General features: G+C 32.1%; 1 non-coding gene across 1 annotated transcript; it reads right to left on the bottom strand.

The window, feature by feature from the left end:
• Positions 1 to 1,172: 1,172 nt before the first annotated feature.
• LOC128579930 (U4 spliceosomal RNA) lies at positions 1,173 to 1,313 on the bottom strand. The gene has a single exon (XR_008378304.1). It is a non-coding gene; the product is annotated as a U4 spliceosomal RNA (small nuclear RNA).
• Positions 1,314 to 9,871: the final 8,558 nt, after the last annotated feature.

Here is a 9,871-nt window from a genome sequence, read left to right as displayed (position 1 = left end):
TACATACAAAGAAACACACATTTATTTATTCAATATTTTTAAATAATGTTATCAACTAAAAAGAAAATAAGAAATACATAGAAGCCAAAAACTATCTTAAGTAATGTCCTGGTCTTCAACTTTGAAAACATGTGCAAAACAAGGTAAGTATGAGTTTGAAATTGTAAGGACTCAGTGGGTCTTATAAGCAAATCTTAGAGTCTAACTAAGGAGGGGCTATCTAATAAGACACTCATGTATAAATCTGGGAATTCAGTAGCCTACACTTCATGGTTAGGATAAATGGGAAACAAAATTTTAGATAAATAGATCTCACTCAGTGGTTATTTAGGAAAATTTCTTTTTCAAATGTTATCCACTAGGACAGAAAAAGATTCTCATCACAGATCATGTAGCTCTAAGCTGGCCCTCCTCTAAATCTAAAGCCTGAATTTTCATACCCAAATGATCTAAAAATTCTTAAGCTGAGAATTTATTTTAATATGGTTTTGGCTGTGTAATGTCTTTAGGCACCTTTCAGAAACACAGCCAAACCAAATCAAACCAAATCAAAAGAAGACTTCATTGTCAAACCAGGCCTGAAAAAATTCCCACTGATAAAGTTTAAAAAAAATTAGTTTGTAGTCAAAACACATACAAACACACCATACATACACAGAAACACACATAACACAAGAAAACACAGGCACTATGAGCTTTAAAAGTAGAATTAGACTGAAAATTTCTCCCTTTAAAAAAAACACAGCTATGATTTAACAATAAAAAAAAAAGAAATAAACCAAGCATAGGAAGTTAAAAAAAAAAAATTATTAGGTTATTTAGTATGAAATGTCCAAATTCCTTTACTACTAAGTTTGACAATTTCAATCTCTAACATTTCACTTTGACACTTCTTGTTTATTTTCATTGTGAAGGTACATCCTCATTCTTTCAAATGCTTTTTTTCTCATGATTATCTTTCACCTTTTTTTAGAGCAATTTTTGTGTAATCATGGATAAGTCAAAAATCCATGTTAATTTCGAATATGATTTCCGACTTGGAACCAGTGCAGTCCAGACAGCTCAAAATAATCAACAAAGTGTTTGGGAAGGATGTGGCTAATGAATGCATAGTATATCAAAGGTTTGATAAGTTCCATTCTGGTGATTTAAATCTATTTTTTAAAATTCAGTCTCCATAGAGACTGTCACAGATTGCCAATGCCGACTATATTTCAAGTTGTCATGGTGGGGTATTGGGAAAAGTTTTCAATTAGCAATAATTGCGCCTCAGATAAACCTCATTGGCTACGATGCTGCCACTGTGCAAAGCTGATGGTGATTTAAATCTTGAAAATGATCCACATGGATGACCTGAGACCACCAAAGTAGATAACAATGAGCTGAAAGCCACAGTGGAAGTGACTCTATTCCAACCTACACACAAATTAGCAACAACAGTATTCTAACAATATTGGAACAAAAACCATACCAATCACAAACTATAAAATAAACGTGTATAATATGTTTAAAGAAATGAAGGGGTGGGGAACCTACAGCCTTGGAGGTCACATGTGGCCTTCTGACTGAATCCAAACTTTACGAAACAAATCCTTTTATTAAAACAGATGTGGCAAAGAACAATGAAGCTTTTCCTGCCTTCATTGGTACTTAATAAAAGAAAAATCAGAAGATTGCATGTTCCCAGTTCTTAAAAGACAGAATTACTAGAAAGAAAAGCTGTAAAAAGCATCCAGAATGCAGCATAGAGAAATAAGGAGGGGAAAATATATGGTGGGGGAAAAATGTAAATACATGAAAGAGTAAGAGGATCTAACAAATTCTCTTAGTGCCACAAGGAATGAATGGAGAGAAACAATGAAGGAAAGGCAATATCTGAAGAAACAAGTCTGATTATTTTCTAGAATTTGTAAAAGGCACCAATTCACATATTCCAGAATATTAAGGCAAGATAAATGAAAAATAAAATCCAAGTTTACACACATCATAGTGAAACTACTGAATATTAAAGAAAAAGTCAAAGTCTTAAATGCATCCACACAGAAAGATTAGTTTCAAAAGAAAAACTGCAAAAAGTGGTGACTTCTTAACAGCTAAAAGAAAGGGCAGAAATCCAATAGAACACATTAAAGGTTCAATTTCTTCAGGTAAAAACAATGATATCACACAGAAATTATGAAATGTAAAAGGAATTATTAGCATATAAATGTTTATAATGTGCATATAGATTATAGTCTAAATAAATGTTAGATTTATAAAATATAGTGATAAAAAACGTGTGGAGTTAAGCAACTAAAAATACATTACAGGATAAAATATAATGTAAGAGGACAATGGGCTAAGTGAAAGTGTTTAAAGTGTTTAAGTGGCAAAAAGTTGTATATAGTGATGAATTTATACTTTGGTAAGAAAGTATGTTAAAACTTCTAAAGTAGACAATAATGAATAGACATTATTGTATAATTTACCTGGTAGAGAAAATGAGAAAAAAAATATTGAATCAATATAAAAGAAAACAGAAATGAGAGAAAAAATTCAAAGCAAATCCAAGATAAGATTAAGGTTCAAAATTAAAAAGTAGAAATAAATCTCAGTATATGATCATTCAAAATAATTGCAAATGATCCAGTGCCTCAGTTAAAATGCAAAGACTGTCAGACTTTTTTTTTTAACCCAGTGTTAGTGTTCTGTGTCTAATGAGTATTATTTTGAGTACTCAGAGTAAAAGTAACTCAGAATACTCAAAGATGAAAAGAAAACTTGCATTTCTCTATTCACATCAGGGAAAAACAAAACAAAAAAAAAATATCAGGTAAAAACCTTCATTAGAATTCAAAAGGTATTTACAATTCACATATTGATAAATATTGACATTACCCAAGAGCAATGATTCTATAACATATATTTCATGTAACTAAGATTAACTGAACCACAGAAAATGATAAACACATTCACCTTCTTACTGTAAGATTTGATGTCTAAAAAAATTGCTAAGTGTAGCCCAGAGGAAAGAAAAACAAAATTAAATGCAAGTGGGGTGGAGGAGAGAGGAGGGAAGAGAGAGAAGGATGGGTAAACTCTCACCTAATGTGCACAATGTAAAGGAATACAGCACACCCCGGGTGAAGGGCTCAACTACAACTTGATCTTTACCTTAGAAATGCAAACAATGTAGCCTAATCATTTGTACCCTCATATAAATCTGAAATAAAAATAAATAAGTAAAAATATTGCTAAGTGTAAAGACAAACAGCAAATCAAACAAATCAAACTTCATCCAATAGACACAGAAAAATACTGTACCTCATGATTATAGAATAGGCTGTCTTTTCTAGGACATACAATCTCCTTGTGGAGTACTTGTGGAAATTGAATACGTATACATCTAACTATAAAGCAAGTTTCAATGAATCTCAAAGGATTGCTATCAGCAAGACTACATCTCTTTGTTGCAGACATTTAAGCCCATGAATTTAATATGAATAAGTTTACACTGATAAACTAGAGAGCATAGATGCAATGTAAATATTCCTAGAAAAATGTAACCTTCCAGGACTGTCTCAAGGGGAAACATGATCTCTAAAATGGTCCTGAAAAATACTGTTTTAACAAAAAAATCACTAGGATTCTTTTGGAGATGAAGAAAGTGTTTTGTTTATTGATGGCACAGGTGGTTTCACAGGTGTTTGTATGTGGCAAAACTCATCTTTAAAAGGATGCAGTTTGTTTTGAAAAAATTACACCTCAATAAAATTAATTTAAATTTTTTTCTTCAAAGAAGAAATAGACCAAAACAGTTGTGGTGAGTTCTGCCAAACATTCAAAGAATAAACGATTTTGAATTTAACATAAATTATTCTGTAGAAGAAACTCTTTAACCATTTTTACGAAGCAAGCATAACCTTCATAATAATAAGACCTAGCTAGGACTACATGAAAAAGAAAGAAAATCACATACCAGTGTTACTTATGAACATATTAGCTAACTTACAAAAATTAATAGTAATGGCATGTAACACTTCTACAGTTCTTATTCTGTGCAAGGTACTCTTTAAGGTGTCTTAAATATGGTAATTCATGTTGTTCCTGACAACAACCTTATAAGTTGGATACTATTACCTCTATTATCCCCATTTTATAGATTAAAAATCGAAAATATAGAAAAATAAGTAGTTTGCTAAGTATCATTGGTGTGACTCAACACAAAATAAATAACACCTACTTAGTCCATTTGCATTGAACTGAAGGACCCAGGGAGACCAATACCAGCAAGCCCTCCACAAGGAGAGACAAGGGTGCAGCCCTGCCAATGATCCTCACAAGCTTTTATTGAAATCTCAAGCATGAAAAAATACAGCACAGTGGAAAGCTTCAAAGAAAGAGTCAAAGTTGAAAAACAAGGAGTTAATCTTTAACTGTATGATTCAACTCTTAACACATTCTGTTTTCTGCACTTCTGTCTTGTCTTTTTCTTATCACTACTCAATATAACTTAGGGTTGGACAGTGTTCTGTTTCTAGCAAGTATTGTTTTGAGTACTCAGAGCCAGCAGTGACTCTTGGCTTTTTCCTGATTATTCTGTCTATAGTGCCCAGCATTTTTAACCCTATGCTCTATCCTACAAACATCCCAGAAAGGACTAGAATTCAAATTCAAACCTGAATAACCCCATTTTAAAGGTCATCTCTAACTACCAAACCATACTGTCACCATTATGATCAATATGAATTTATAAGGAAATCAAAGTTTGTAATTTAATACATTTAGAGATTGGAGAAGAAAAAGAATTTTACTCTGTTACTAGATAGAATTAAATCATTTGATAAAATTCAACATCCATTTGTTAAAAAAAGAACAACTTTTAGTGAAGTACAACTGAAATGGAACTTTCCTGTTACTCATAATGTACTTTGTAAAATCTACAGCAAACATTATAATTACTAATAAAATATCAAAATGAATTTTTTCTACAAAGTATAATTCAGTGATCCTCAGTTGATTACCACTTCTAATCAACATTCTTCTAAAATTCCTATACTGTGCAACAAGGCAAAAAAAATGAAATTAAAAGTATAAATAATTCAGCCAAAAATTTTAATTATTCAGAATATAAAAATTTGTAATTATTCAAATCCTGCAGAAAATGTGTCAGAATAGAAAATCATTTAACATGTTTGCTCACTACTTTGGTATACAAAACTCAATTGTACTTCTATATTCTGCCAGTACACACGCAAAATATAATAACAGAGTTTTGATTTACATTAACCTCAAAATATAAAGAACTTAGGAAATATTGAACATATATTACCAAGATCTTAATTGGTAAAGTTCAAAATTTTATTGAAAGATATTAAAGATGCTGTTAATAAATGAAGAGAAATATTATGTGAATGGGTTAGAGAAATTATTATCATGAAGATATCTATTCTATCCAGATTGATCAATAAATTTATAGTAATTCTACTTAAATTCTCAAGAATGTTTTACTTGGAACTTGAAAAATATATCTAAAATTTACACAGAGAACTAGAAGGCATCAGCAGCCCAGACAATCCTGGAAAACAAGAGCAAAGAGAGAGAATTTACTGTTGTGCCACTTAACAATTAATCTTTTTTCCTCCTTCTTAAAAATTTGAGATATAATTAACATACCATAAAATTCATAATTTTAATGTGTACAATAGTAATAATGTGGTTATTACTATTTTCATAAAGTGATGCACCATCACCCCTGTATAACTCCTGAATAATTTCATTGCATAACAAAGAATCTCTCACCCATTAGTCATTACGCCCCACCTCCTCTTTGATCCAGTTCCTGGTAAACTCATCTAATTTTTGTATCTTTGGATTGGCCAATTCTTGACATTTCAAATTATATGAAAATATGCAATATGTGGTCTTTGCTGTTTGGCTTCTTTCACTTACCGTGATGTTTTTAAGGTTCATCCTCATTGTAGTGTGTATCAATAGTTCATTTTTTTAAATGTCTCAATAATATTCTGTTGTAAGAATACAACACCTTGGGGCAGTGACTGTGGCTCAGTGAGTAGGGCGCCAGCCCCATATACGGAGGGTGGCGGGTTCAAACCCAGCCCCGGCCAAACTGCAACAAAATAATAGCCGGGCATTGTGGCGGGCGCCTGTAGTCCCAGCTACTCTGGAGGCTGAGGCAAGAGAATCGCTTAAGCCCAGGAGTTGGAAGTTGCTATGAGCTGTGTGACACCACGGCACTCTACCAAGGACAATATAGTGAGACTCTGTCTCTACAAAAAACCCCAAAAAACAAAAAAACGAATACATCACCTTTTGCTAAACCTTTAATTCATGTATTGACATTTGGGTTGTTTCTACTCCTTTCTTCTTACGAATTAGGCTATTGCGTGTATTCACATTCATGCATATGTTTTTGTCTGGATTCTTTTAGGAATAGAAGTCATAGATCATATGGTAGCTGTATGTTTAACATTTGGAGAAACCATCAAACTACTTCCTACAGTGGCTGGGACATTTTATATTCCCGCCAGCAATATATTGGCTTTTCAACTTACCAATAGTTTTGGTACTGTCAGTTTTTTGGCAATAGCCATTTTACTAGGTATAAAATGGTATCATTATGGTCTTTTTTTTTATTAAATCATAACTGTATACATTGATATGATCGTGGGGCATCATACACTCGCTTCATAGACCATTTGACACATTTTTATCACAATGGTTAACATAGCCTTTCCGGCGTTATCTCAGTTACTGTGACAAAACATTTACATTCTACATTTACCAAGTTTCGCAAATACCCCTGTAAGATGCACCACATGTGTGATCCCACCGATCCCCCTCCCTCTACCCACCACCCCCCGCCTTTCCCACTTCCCCATATTGTTAGGTTGTAACTGGGTTATAGCTTTCATGTGAGAGCCCCAAATTAGTTTCATAGTAGGGCTGAGTACATTGGGTACTTTTCTTCCATTCTTGAGATACTTTACTAAGAAGAATCATTATGGTCTTGATCGTATTTGTCTAATGGCTAATTATGTTGTGTTTTTTTGTCAACTGAATATTGGCTATTTGTACATCTTTAGAAATAAGTCCCTTACCAGATATATGAATTGAAAATATTTTCTCCCATTCTGTTAGATGTCATCTCACTTTTTAAATAATGTCTTTTGACACAAGAAATTTTTGAAGTCCAAAATATCTAATTTTATTTTTTGCAGTTTTTTTTTTTTTTTTTTTTGGCTAGGGTTGGATTTGAACCCACCACCTCTGGTATATAGGGCCAATGCCCTACTCCTTTGAGCCACAGGCGTCGCCCAATATCTATTTTCTTTTTCTTCCAGTTGTATTTGTTTTAGATATATCTAAGAAATTTTCGACTAATCCAAAGTCGTGAAGATTTGCACCCGTGTTTTTCTCTAAGTGTTTTACATTATATTTTTAGCTCTACATTTAGGTCTCAAATTCATTTTGAGTTAATTTTTGTTTATGGTGCAAGCCAGGGAACAAAATTCATTCTATTGTATGTGGAAATTCAGTTGCCACATCAAAATTTGTGAAAATAGCATTATTTTCCCAATGAATTGTCTTCTTATCCTTGTCAAATAATTATTTTAAACTATACTAATTAATATTGTGTTGGCACAGTGATGAATACACTACCAAACAGAATGAGAAAACCTAAAAACATATATATATACACACATACATTATAATTAAATATAAATTGAATATAAAGATGTCATGGCAAATCAGTCATGTTTTAAAAATGTTTTTTTCAATAACTGCTGCACAAAAACTGATTATCTAAATAAAATAAAGTATACCACTGTATCACATCTTAGAGAAAAATCAGTACTCTAAAAGTGAAGAGCAAAGCCATACAAATTTTTTTTAAAAGAAGGGAATTTTTGTTTTCAGGTAGAATAAAATTTCTCAAACCCTGTTCTGAAAGTCCAAACTGTAAAAGAAAAGATTATCAATTTGTTCTGCTTAAAAATAAAACCACAGGTTTGTCAAAACATATCACAAAGAGTGAAATCACAAGCCAGAAACATATATGTGTGTGTGTATATATGTAATTATATATGTAATATGTATAACATAATCATATATGTACATATTATATATAATTTTATATATGCATATATGTGTATATATTTACATATATGAACTATATAAGCATATATATGCATAAATGATTTCTGTATATGTATATATGCAAGAAATTTGTATATACAATCTATAAAAATTATATATAAAATTATATTAATTATAATCATATATAATTATATTATTTATACATGTAAAAATTCCTCGAAATGAACAAGTAAAATAGCCAAGTGGATAAATCCAATTCCACAAAGCAGGTAACAGTTGAATGGCCAAAACACACATGAAACAATCTTCAGCCTCATGGGCAAATGAGGCAGATTATAATCATAATGAGATCCTTTTCACATCAGATTAGCAAGAATTTTAAAGTCTTACAAGTGTTAGCTAGAAAAGCAACATTAACTCGAAAGTATATTAATAGGACCAAGTAAAAACTCTTGATTTGAATTTACATACATACCCTTCGGCAGCAACGTGGCATTGTGAAGTCAAGTCAAATTTGCATATTTCACAGTTCTTCAACTCCTCTCCTAGGTACGTACTCCAGACAAAATCTTATAGATGTATAAGAAATTTAAAATAACACAAATGTCTATCACAAAAGCAATGGATAAATATTTTGTATTATAGTCATACAATAGAATATTAAAACACTGACAGTAAATGAGCTACACACATATTCGGCAAATGGAACGATACGGAACAATCTAAGATTATATGTAATTTTAAGCAAACAACAACAACAACAACAACGAATTGCACATATTCTCATTGACATGAAGTTCAAAAATACACAAAGCAAACCATATATTGTTAAGGTCACAAATACACTGAGTATGTGTTAAAACTAAATGTCAAGGGAATGACAAAATTCGCAATTCAGAATAATGATGACCTCTGAGGGGACCAGAGAAGGGTGCCACAGAATAGAGACACATATGGACCCCAACAGAACGGCAGTGTGCTGGTTCTTGCACTTGGTTGTGCATATCATTATTCCTTTATTATGCACCATTTAAAAATCATTCAATGTGTAATAAAAACTTTTTTTGAGAGAGAAAGAGACTTAGAAAAATAATATCTGTCCCAGTTCTTAGTAAAATCTAGGCCCTTTATAGTCATCAGATTAAATCACAACGGGCCTTGCATTAACTATTCCATGATGTAATTGTTATCAAATTACACGATTAATTATCTTACGTAATTCAGAAGTAATATGTTTTTCCCCCGAAACATTTGATTTTAGAAAATTTCACACACAAAAAGGTTGAAAGAATAATCTAATTGAGCATGTTTATCTGCCAAATAAATAACATTTGTTGATATTCTTCCTTCCCTTTCTCTCTCAAAATTTATTATGTTATAACCCATTACAATCTCCAATTTGGCCAATGGCATCGTCCTCTTCAACCTGTGTCCTGTGTTCTTAGACCTAAGCCCATGAGTATCCGAGCACTTTCTTGCTTATGGCGCCAGGCGATGCACTAGGCTCACCGGGATTTCTCTACCTGGTGCAAGAAACGGTTTACTATTTACTTTTCACTGAAGGCAAAGACATACTTTTGATGTTATTACCAGTGTTTGCTAATTGTTACTTTCAAGCCTCAATGTATCTGTCACAAATGGCTTTTGATGAAAGAAATTTGCTAACAAAGAAAATCTGTATGTGATTGTTTTAACTTTCATTTGAATTCCAAATTGATTCTTTAAGCTTCTTGATGAGTACAGAACGCAGGTGTCCTCAAACTTTTTAAAC

Source organism: Nycticebus coucang, chromosome 2 (genome assembly GCF_027406575.1).
Source record: "Nycticebus coucang isolate mNycCou1 chromosome 2, mNycCou1.pri, whole genome shotgun sequence".
NCBI classification, from domain to species: Eukaryota; Metazoa; Chordata; class Mammalia; order Primates; family Lorisidae; genus Nycticebus; species Nycticebus coucang.
This window is presented reverse-complemented; position numbering and strand designations above follow the sequence as displayed.